Source organism: Lactuca virosa, chromosome 3, assembly GCF_052849685.1.
Source record: "Lactuca virosa cultivar CGN04683 chromosome 3, Lactuca_virosa_CGN04683_v6, whole genome shotgun sequence".
NCBI lineage: Eukaryota > Viridiplantae > Streptophyta > Magnoliopsida > Asterales > Asteraceae > Lactuca > Lactuca virosa.
In genome coordinates, this window is record NC_136428.1 from 157494733 (window position 1) to 157503744 (window position 9012).

Consider the following 9012-nt stretch of genomic DNA (forward strand, 5'->3'; position numbering starts at 1 on the left):
AGGATCGGTCTCGTAGCCTGCAAACTTCGTTTACCGCAAGAACTTAGCAACATTCATCCTGTATTCCACGTTTCGAATCTTAAGAAATGCGTATCCGACGAAACCTTTACGATTCCTCTCGACGAGATTGAATTCAACAAGAATCTGAACTTCGTAGAAGAACCAGTCAAAATCATGGATAGAGAGATCAAACGAACGAAACAAAGTCGCATCCCGATAGTGAAGGTTCGCTGGAATGCCAAGCGGGGACCTGAATTCACTTGGGAGTGCGAAGATCAGATGAAACAGAAGTATCCGCATCTCTTTTTCTAATCCATGATTTGTATTCTATGTTCGAATTTCGGGACGAAATTCCCTCTAACGGGGGGATGATGTGACAACCCGAAACTTTTTCCGTTATCCTTACTCAATTTCCGTTAATCAAATTTGGGTTTTTATTTAATTCCGTCAAATTTGATAGTTTAGGAAGGACTTTGCGTTTAAATAAATCAATTCGGATTTATTTCCGTTCACATTAGTATTATTTTTGGTCTAACGGAATATTCTAAACTCAGTTCGATCGAGTTCCGTATTTGAAAACGAGGTTTTCTAATTCAAAACATAGCATTCGGGCCAAACAACCCTTCAAGAGGAGTTTACGGCCGCAAACTCAGTTTACGACCATAAACTCTGTTTACGGCCGTAAACCCTCCACCCCACCCCTTGGCCGTAAACTCACCCCTATATAAGGGATGAGTGGCCTTCATTTCTCACTTTACACACTCCAGAAGCTTTCTCTCTCTACTCTCTCTCTCTCTCTACAAACTTCTATTTTGCTCAAAGATCCTCAAGAATGTAAGTGATTATTCACCTTGATTGTATTTCTATCTCACTCCTAGTGGTAAATCCATGCTCCTATCTCATGAATCTCATCTTTTTCTAGATTTTCTCTCTCACCAAGAACACCAAGAACACACACTAGTGTTTTTGGACTCTAACCACCCTTTCAAGCTTCCATTACGTAAGTACTCTACCCTTAGCTTGTTGGATACAATAATCACTTGTTAAACATCTAGAAATCGTGACCAGAAGGGTGTTTACGGTCAAGGCAATCTCCCTTGACCGTAAACTCTATTTAAGTGGTGCAAAGTTGCCACAACACCCTCCTAAGACTAGAAACTAAGCCTAGAACACTTCCAGAAGGCTAGAAAGGACCTTGAAACACCAAAAATCGCACTTTTCGCCAAGAGTTTACGGCCGTAAACCCATGGACCGTAAACCCATGGACCGTAAACTCCTTTTACGACCGCAAACTCCCCATTTTGAAATCACATGTGATTCTAACACTTAGTTTTAAGTGTTTCCTAGTCCCTAAGGTGGTTTCCTTCCATAACGAATAGTGTTATGCCCTCACCTAATGTATATATGTACTTCTTCATGCTAAATAGGATCCGTTTGTGTCCGAGGCTTTAATTGACACTTAACAATTCCTAGCAACTTACACTCGAATCCCACGTCAAACGGTGAGTTCATACCCCTACACCTTTTCCGAGTTTTTCATGTTTTCAGGGGGAGAATACAAGCAAAAGTACAAGGAAACTTGTACTCAAAGTATATTATTTCGTATAAAATACTTACATGTTCAGTATGCTTCTAACACAGAAAACAGTTTTACCAAACGATTAAGAAATCAACTCGTAGAAACAGTTTTCAAAACTATAGCAAGGAACTTGTGAATCTTGTCATAAAATGGGATATTTTACAAAGGATTCATACAAACCATAAACAGGATTTTCTATATTATTACTTGTAAATTTGTTATTTTAAGTTGTAGACACGTCCTTGGTAACACTCCACCGGATTCGAGAGTGTAGGACTAACCCTTGTAACCAGAATCTCTTGTAGGGAGAGCGTGACTATTGTGTATAGATCTATACGGGACTGACTATCCCGCACCTCGCTGCTAGCTACAGTGGGACCGTCAGGTCTACGGGTGACAAAGTCATAAAAGGATACTGGCCCCATTACGTGCTATATCTAGTTTAATGTATGGTTATAAAACTCGCAACCTAGATAACAGAGATTTACTTTGGTAATAATGAATCAAGTGAACTAACCTCAAAGTAATAACTGATTTGATTACAAGAGGGTATTGATAATACCCTTAGGATCTAGTTCACTACCTATTTCGTTAGTTTTATTTATGTAATAAGGCTAATACACCTCATAGAGAACAAACAGGGTTTTTCAAGGAAACTACATCTAACGATACAAGTATGGTCGATACTTGTACACCTCATTCCAGAACAGTTAACCAGCTATCAACATTTAAGGAAAATATAGGATTTTCCTGGAATAACTCAACCTTACATAAACAGGCTGTTAAACAAGTAACGAATGGATAATCAAACATCTTTTATAAGAAAATATAGGATTTTCTTGGGAAACACTTTTCAAAGGATCAAAGAAACATTTCTTTCACCAGAACTCAACGCTTATGAACTCACCAGCTTTATGCTGATATTTTAAAACTGCTTGTATTCTCAGGGCAACAATAGACAGGTACTCTTGCCAACTTTTGAAGAAGACGGAGCATTTTGGAGTCACGTCTTTTACTTTTGTTATATAATGTTATGTATAAATCATGCTTTCAAACAATGTAAATATTCTTACTATAATGTAATGGTTGTGTTTACTTCGCTTACTATGATACAACTGTTGTGATACTACACATGACGTCCTCCACCCAGAACGTTTCCGCCGTTCCGGTTTTGGGGTGTGACAAATGTTTATTATTTGTTGAAAAAGAGAAATTTTTAGCTTTGAAAACATTTTTAGGTGATTGTGATTCAGACAAGTATTTATTTGTTTGAGCGGGATTTTTCTTTTTGTTTGAAAAAGTTGTTGAATCTGTTTTTGTCATTTCATTTGACATCTTTTGAGACTCAATAATCTGCCAAAATATTTTCTTTCGAGCTTGTCTTTTTGAAATGTTATTTTCCTTCGAAAATTTGTCAAATTGATCTTTGAATTCCTTGGAGTTTAGTTTGACAACATTTTCATTTTCCATTACAAATGGTTTTGAAATCTCTTTTTTAATTTTTGATTTTTCAACCCATTTTCTTTGTGATTTTTGACGTTGAAAAACGTACGAATTCTTTGTTAGGTTGTTTTCAACTGTGTTTTGATTTGCGAAGAAACCTTCATCAGTTGTTTTCAAATTATCTTCTTCAACTAACTTCTTTAATTCTGATTTGATATTCTCAACATTTCCAGTAGTTACGAATACTTGATTTGGAAAAATGGCATCATCTCTACACTTGAAATTTGGATAAACCACAGTATTCGTTTCAAGATAGTGAACACCTTGTTCATTCATTACTTTTTCGAACTTTTTTGTATCACCATACACTTGATCAACCACAATTCGAGGAATTTCTTCTTCTTTTGAAGATTTCTTTTTCTTCGAAATTTTCTCTTCAGTTTCATCATCACTATCATCAGTTTGACTGTCTCTGATGTCCACGAGGTCCAAATCACAAACTTTCAAAGTTGAGGGTTTATCAGTTTCTATCTTAACCATCAAGTCCTTAACATTTTCTTTCCCTTTAAATGTTGATGCAACATTAACAATAGACAACTGGGAACAATCAACATCCTCAAGATCACTAATTTCACTAATATTGTCAGAATTATCTTCAATATCGGCAAAATTAGATTGAGAATCAGATGTTGAATTCTCAGTCTTTTTCAAAATTTGGATTTGTTCAGATTTAGTCAAAGTATCATTCACTATGTTAACTAATTCATTCGCATCAAGACATTCATCAATTTTGACAATTCCATATTTATATCTATCATCAGGAACTTTGTCAAATTCAGCTATTATCTTCTCACAATCATACAAAATATTATCTGCCTTAGCTCTTTCGTATGCTAGAAAAGGAAGTAATTTTCTATGTTTCTCTTTACTTATTTCACATGAATGATGTAAATCAGTTAATTTGCCATAAAATCTCTTAGCAGAATTACAGTATATGTTTCTTTGTGCTAGTAAAAGTTTGACTTCATTTGATAAAGTATCCCTATCACACATAATATTCGTTATCTGTAATTCCAAACAATCAAATTTACTTATTTTCATGTCTAATCGCTTTTTGGTCTCTAATAACTCCATGGAAAACTTGTTGGCCTCATTGCTAGCAGACACAACAACTGAATCAAAATAAGTAACAGTCTCATCAAAAGATATTAGTTCAGAGTCATAAGCATGTGTAGGAATATTAAAAGATTCGAGAATATTATGTACCTTTGTTGTCATTGGAGATTTATCTGCTGCCTTGGATATGAAGCATCTTCCTTTCACTTCGAATTCCTCTTCATCTGAGTCCTCATCCATCTTCGCATACATTGCTCCATGTGTTGGATTCCTCATTTCTTCATCGTCTGATCCGGATGACCAGATTTGATAAGTTCCATCCTCCTCCTGTTCACCCTTTGCGACCAGTGACAAATTCTTAGCTTTCGCACGAACCTCCTCAAGCCTCTCTGCATAATAAGCCTTATCTTTTACTTTATTCTTCCTCTCATCCTTCTTTCGAAGCATACAATCATTCGCAAGATGATTGGCTCCATTGCAATAATGACAATCTATTCCAGCATCACCTTTCAGCTTCTTCTCACTCTTTCCTTCAGACACCTTTGAATCTTTCTTCTCAACCTTCTTTTTTCTCCTCAACAACAGTTTTACTCACAACACTTCCTTTTACCTCAGCAAGCTTAGCTTTCGGATTGAACGGCTTTTTGAAAAACTTCTTAACACGATTATTCGAGTAAAATGCTATTGCCTCATCATCCGAATTCATGATGAATCCCTCTTCTTCCTCTGAATCACCATTTTCAAGTTCTTTCTCAGATATCTTGGACACAAATGCCAATGGACCTCCCAAATTCAGCTTCTATTCCTCAGCTATTTCATTAACCTCAATTTCGTGTGTCTTCAACTGATTGTACAAATCATTGAGAGTTGATGTATCAAAACTTTGCTGATTCTTCACCATCATACTCACACTTCTCCATTCTTTTCGAAGACCCATCACAAAGATGAGATTGAATTTCATTGAAGTCCTGGTAATTCCATAGCGATTGCAACGATAGATTAACTCGTTCAGACGATCATAGTAAACTTCAATTGTTTCACCTTCTTTTTGTCTGAAATTTTTCAGCACGACCAAACACTGTTTGACTGAATTGATTTTCATCTTCTCACTTCCTTGAAACTTATCTTTCAGATTGTTCCAGATCTCCTTAGCAGTTGTACAACTCCTTACGTAATTGTACACAACTGGAGGTAAAGCTCCTCGCAATTCCCTCATACATCTCTTCTCCAGTTTCTTCAGACGATCAGTTTGATTTTCAACACCAGAACTTGCAGAAGATGATCCAATTGCTTGAACATTCACTGGAACAATGACATTTCCAGTGATACATGACCATAATTCTTCATCAAGACCATTCAGATAATCCTGCATACGATCAGCCCACTGATCATAATATTCAGGGATTAGCATTGGAATTTTGGTCGATGATCCTAACAGATGAGAAAACGAGGTCATCGAATTGAGATTGAAGCTCGCCATTGTTGTACGGAAGATGATTTTGAAAATTTTGAAGAAAATTTGGAAATTTGAAAACAAGCTAGTTGATTCAAATCGGAATTACAAGAAGAACACTCGATTCAACAATTCAAATGCAGAATCGAATCACAAACTAAAATCTAGACAAATTTTTCACTATCAAAAAGTGCGGAAACTTTTGAACCAAAAAGTTGATTCAAAAACTTTTTGAATAGGTGAAAATCAGATCACATATGTGATTCCTGCTCTGATACCAATTGATGAATCAATGAATCGAGTATAAAATGAATCAGAGTATAAAATCAAGTAAGAATGCGAGATTGAACAACGGATGTAAATATGATCTTGTTTCAGCTCTATTACGCTTTCGAATGTTTACAGAGTACAAAGACAGGTCTGTAAAAACTCTTATCTAACTCATGTAAATATCCCTATTTATAGGGAACAGAAAGCGTACAAAAAATATACTAAGGCATAGACACTTAAGCTTCGAATAAAAGCGCCTTAGTAAAATAGATTACAAAACATTCGAAGAGTGCAAAATACACTTCGACTAATTACAACATTTTGACCCTTACAATATATTGTAATATTCAACCTATCTTTTATCTTTTATGTATGATGTATCTATTAAATTATTATAGCTTTTCATAATCATTCATAGAAATTGTATTTGCGGTTTTTAATTTAATGTAAATTTAGAAGATAAAAGTCTCCATCAGCTTTACTCTTTATTTTCTTTCCTCACAGAACATGTCAGAATATAACCAAATACACACTGCACCATTATGAACATAAAGAAAGGGAAAGAATTAAAGAAAGAGAAACGAGACTAAAAAGAGAGAAACGAGAGGATAAAAATAATACCAGAAGACCGGAGAGGCTAACGGATTATCGGAGTGGACCTGCGAACGACGGAACAAAAAAGAGCAAATGCGCCAGAAAATAAGCACAACAGTGGTCCGGCTAGCGGCGACAGAGATCGATGGTGGAGATGCAGGGCGACAATGTTATTCCGGTGAGATTTGGAAGTTTTCCGGCGTCGAAATTTCTAGGTCTTCATTGTTAAACCCAAATCTTTGAGTTAAAAGAATTTTATGTCTGATTATATTTTTGATTTTGTTTGTTGGAGAGTTTGTTAGCTTAATTAATTTCCTAATGTAATACGGTTTCTTTCGATTTTGATAAAAGAATTATATTTTTGATTTTGTTTGTTGGAGAGTTTGTTGGAGAGTTTGTTCGCTTAATTAATTTCCTCCTTGTAATGACTTTAGAAAGCTTAGAGTCACAAATGTCACTCCTCTAATGGCTCACAAACACCAAGAGCAAGAGGATGAAGAAGAGAAGAGAAGGAGGCTACCAAAACGTGTGGAAACCCTAATCAACAAGTTCACTACGTTTTTGAGCCATAAGGGTCCTTTAAATAGAGAGGCTATTAGGGTTATCAAACAAGGAAACCCTAATTTGGATGCTTAAGCCCTAAGCAACCCATGGACTCCTTCCTTAAAGGCCTAGGACGATTTCTAATGGGTTTCCCCATAGAATTCGTCCACCCCTTTAATATGTAGTCCATTAGCTCAATATTCAACTATCATACAATTGACAGTTCTAGTCCCTTCAGTTTAATTAATCTCTTTTAGCCACAAAACTAATTACCAATTAATTCTTGACTAATATTAATTAAACAATATGATTTCTCCTTTAATATATTATTCTCATAATATATTAATAAATCATATTTAATCCTTTCTCTCCATAATTCATCCTATCAAGTTGCTTTGGTGAAGACAGCCCAAAAGGACCATGCACCATCGGGTCAAGTATATACCAAAATAGTTACTGACTTAGACACTAATCCAACAGTCTCCCACTTGGATAAGTCTAATAACTATTATGCGTATGACTTCAGATCCTGATCTGCAATCGTAGCTTTCAAAAACCGCTGTCAACTCTGATCCTATCAGAAGCGCGTCCTTTAGATAACGGATCATATATTCCTCCATTCTAGATATCGTATAGACTAAGACATGGATTTAAATCATTCTCTCTGTCTATGTGTTGTTTCCCGATTTCCGATTTATGACGACTGACAACAGACTACAATTGAACACATCAAATTAGTCCCGGCTTGGCCAAGCACTTAGGTGTCATCACTAAATCATCGAGGGGCCCACAGATATCGCTTTCATCCTACTTTGGATAAAAGGAACGGATAAACTTTGATTCAATGCTTGCTTGCACTCACTTACCGAATCACACACAACAATATGTTTTATGACACCAAGTTACTGGTGCGTTTATATATTATCAATGTGTAACCGACTCACAAGATACAACTCACACATCTCGGTTTCAAGAATATAAGATGTTATCGTCTCACTAATCACTCGTGATAAAATCCATGAAGTGATCCAAGTGAGCGTGGGTTTATTCCAATGCTCAAATCATATTCATAAGCACTCATGAACGTTGCAGCAAACATTTGCTTATGTCTAATACACTTTAGACAATCCACACACCAATTCATGACAGTCTTCATTCATACCTACTTCCAACATATGAACGACTGTGGACCATTCGAATAATTTGATTATTCTGAAATAATTTAATTATTCAGGAAGTCAAAACATGCAAAGTGAAACACAAGAATAATACTAATCCCATATGGCCCCAAACTCTGGGTATAAATAAAACATTTTATTTAATCACCATATTGATTACTCATTATTTGTTATTTCGGGTAATCAACTTCTTACTTGAATTATTACTACACTTGTCCCATGCTCTCAGCATGCACACAATGTTTACCTATGGTCCTTTCTTTGTGAAATAGATCAAATGAACACATTTCCAATCATATTCATTTCACAACTCCCAATCCTTATCACAAGTATAAGAATATCAAATTCTTGTTACTTATGCTAGATTCTAACATTTTATGCAATGATTCTTTCATAAAGTCACAGCTCAAAATCATCAAGACTCGGCCAATCTCTATCAGAAACAATTATATAGATATGATGTCTCTCACTCAAAGTACATTCCTTTGAACATCCTTCTTGCATAAAAGTTTCTAATCTAGACATAGATTCTTAATATCTAACTCCCAATATGGAAACATTTCCATATTTGGCATATGACAATTCATTCTTAATAGAATCTTATCTATTCATAATAATGTCATCCAATACCATACTTCTAACTACTCACAAGCGACCAATCCTCAGCGAGCTTTGGATCGTCCTTTGATAGTTGTTGAATTATTTTAGTCAAAACCGATTCTAGTCCTTTTTCCCTCTAAATGCGCTAGACATTTTGAAAATTTTTAGAATGGTCAAATATTATAGCACTTGCAATCGATCCTATACCCGAAGCGTATGGAACATGATGCATAATG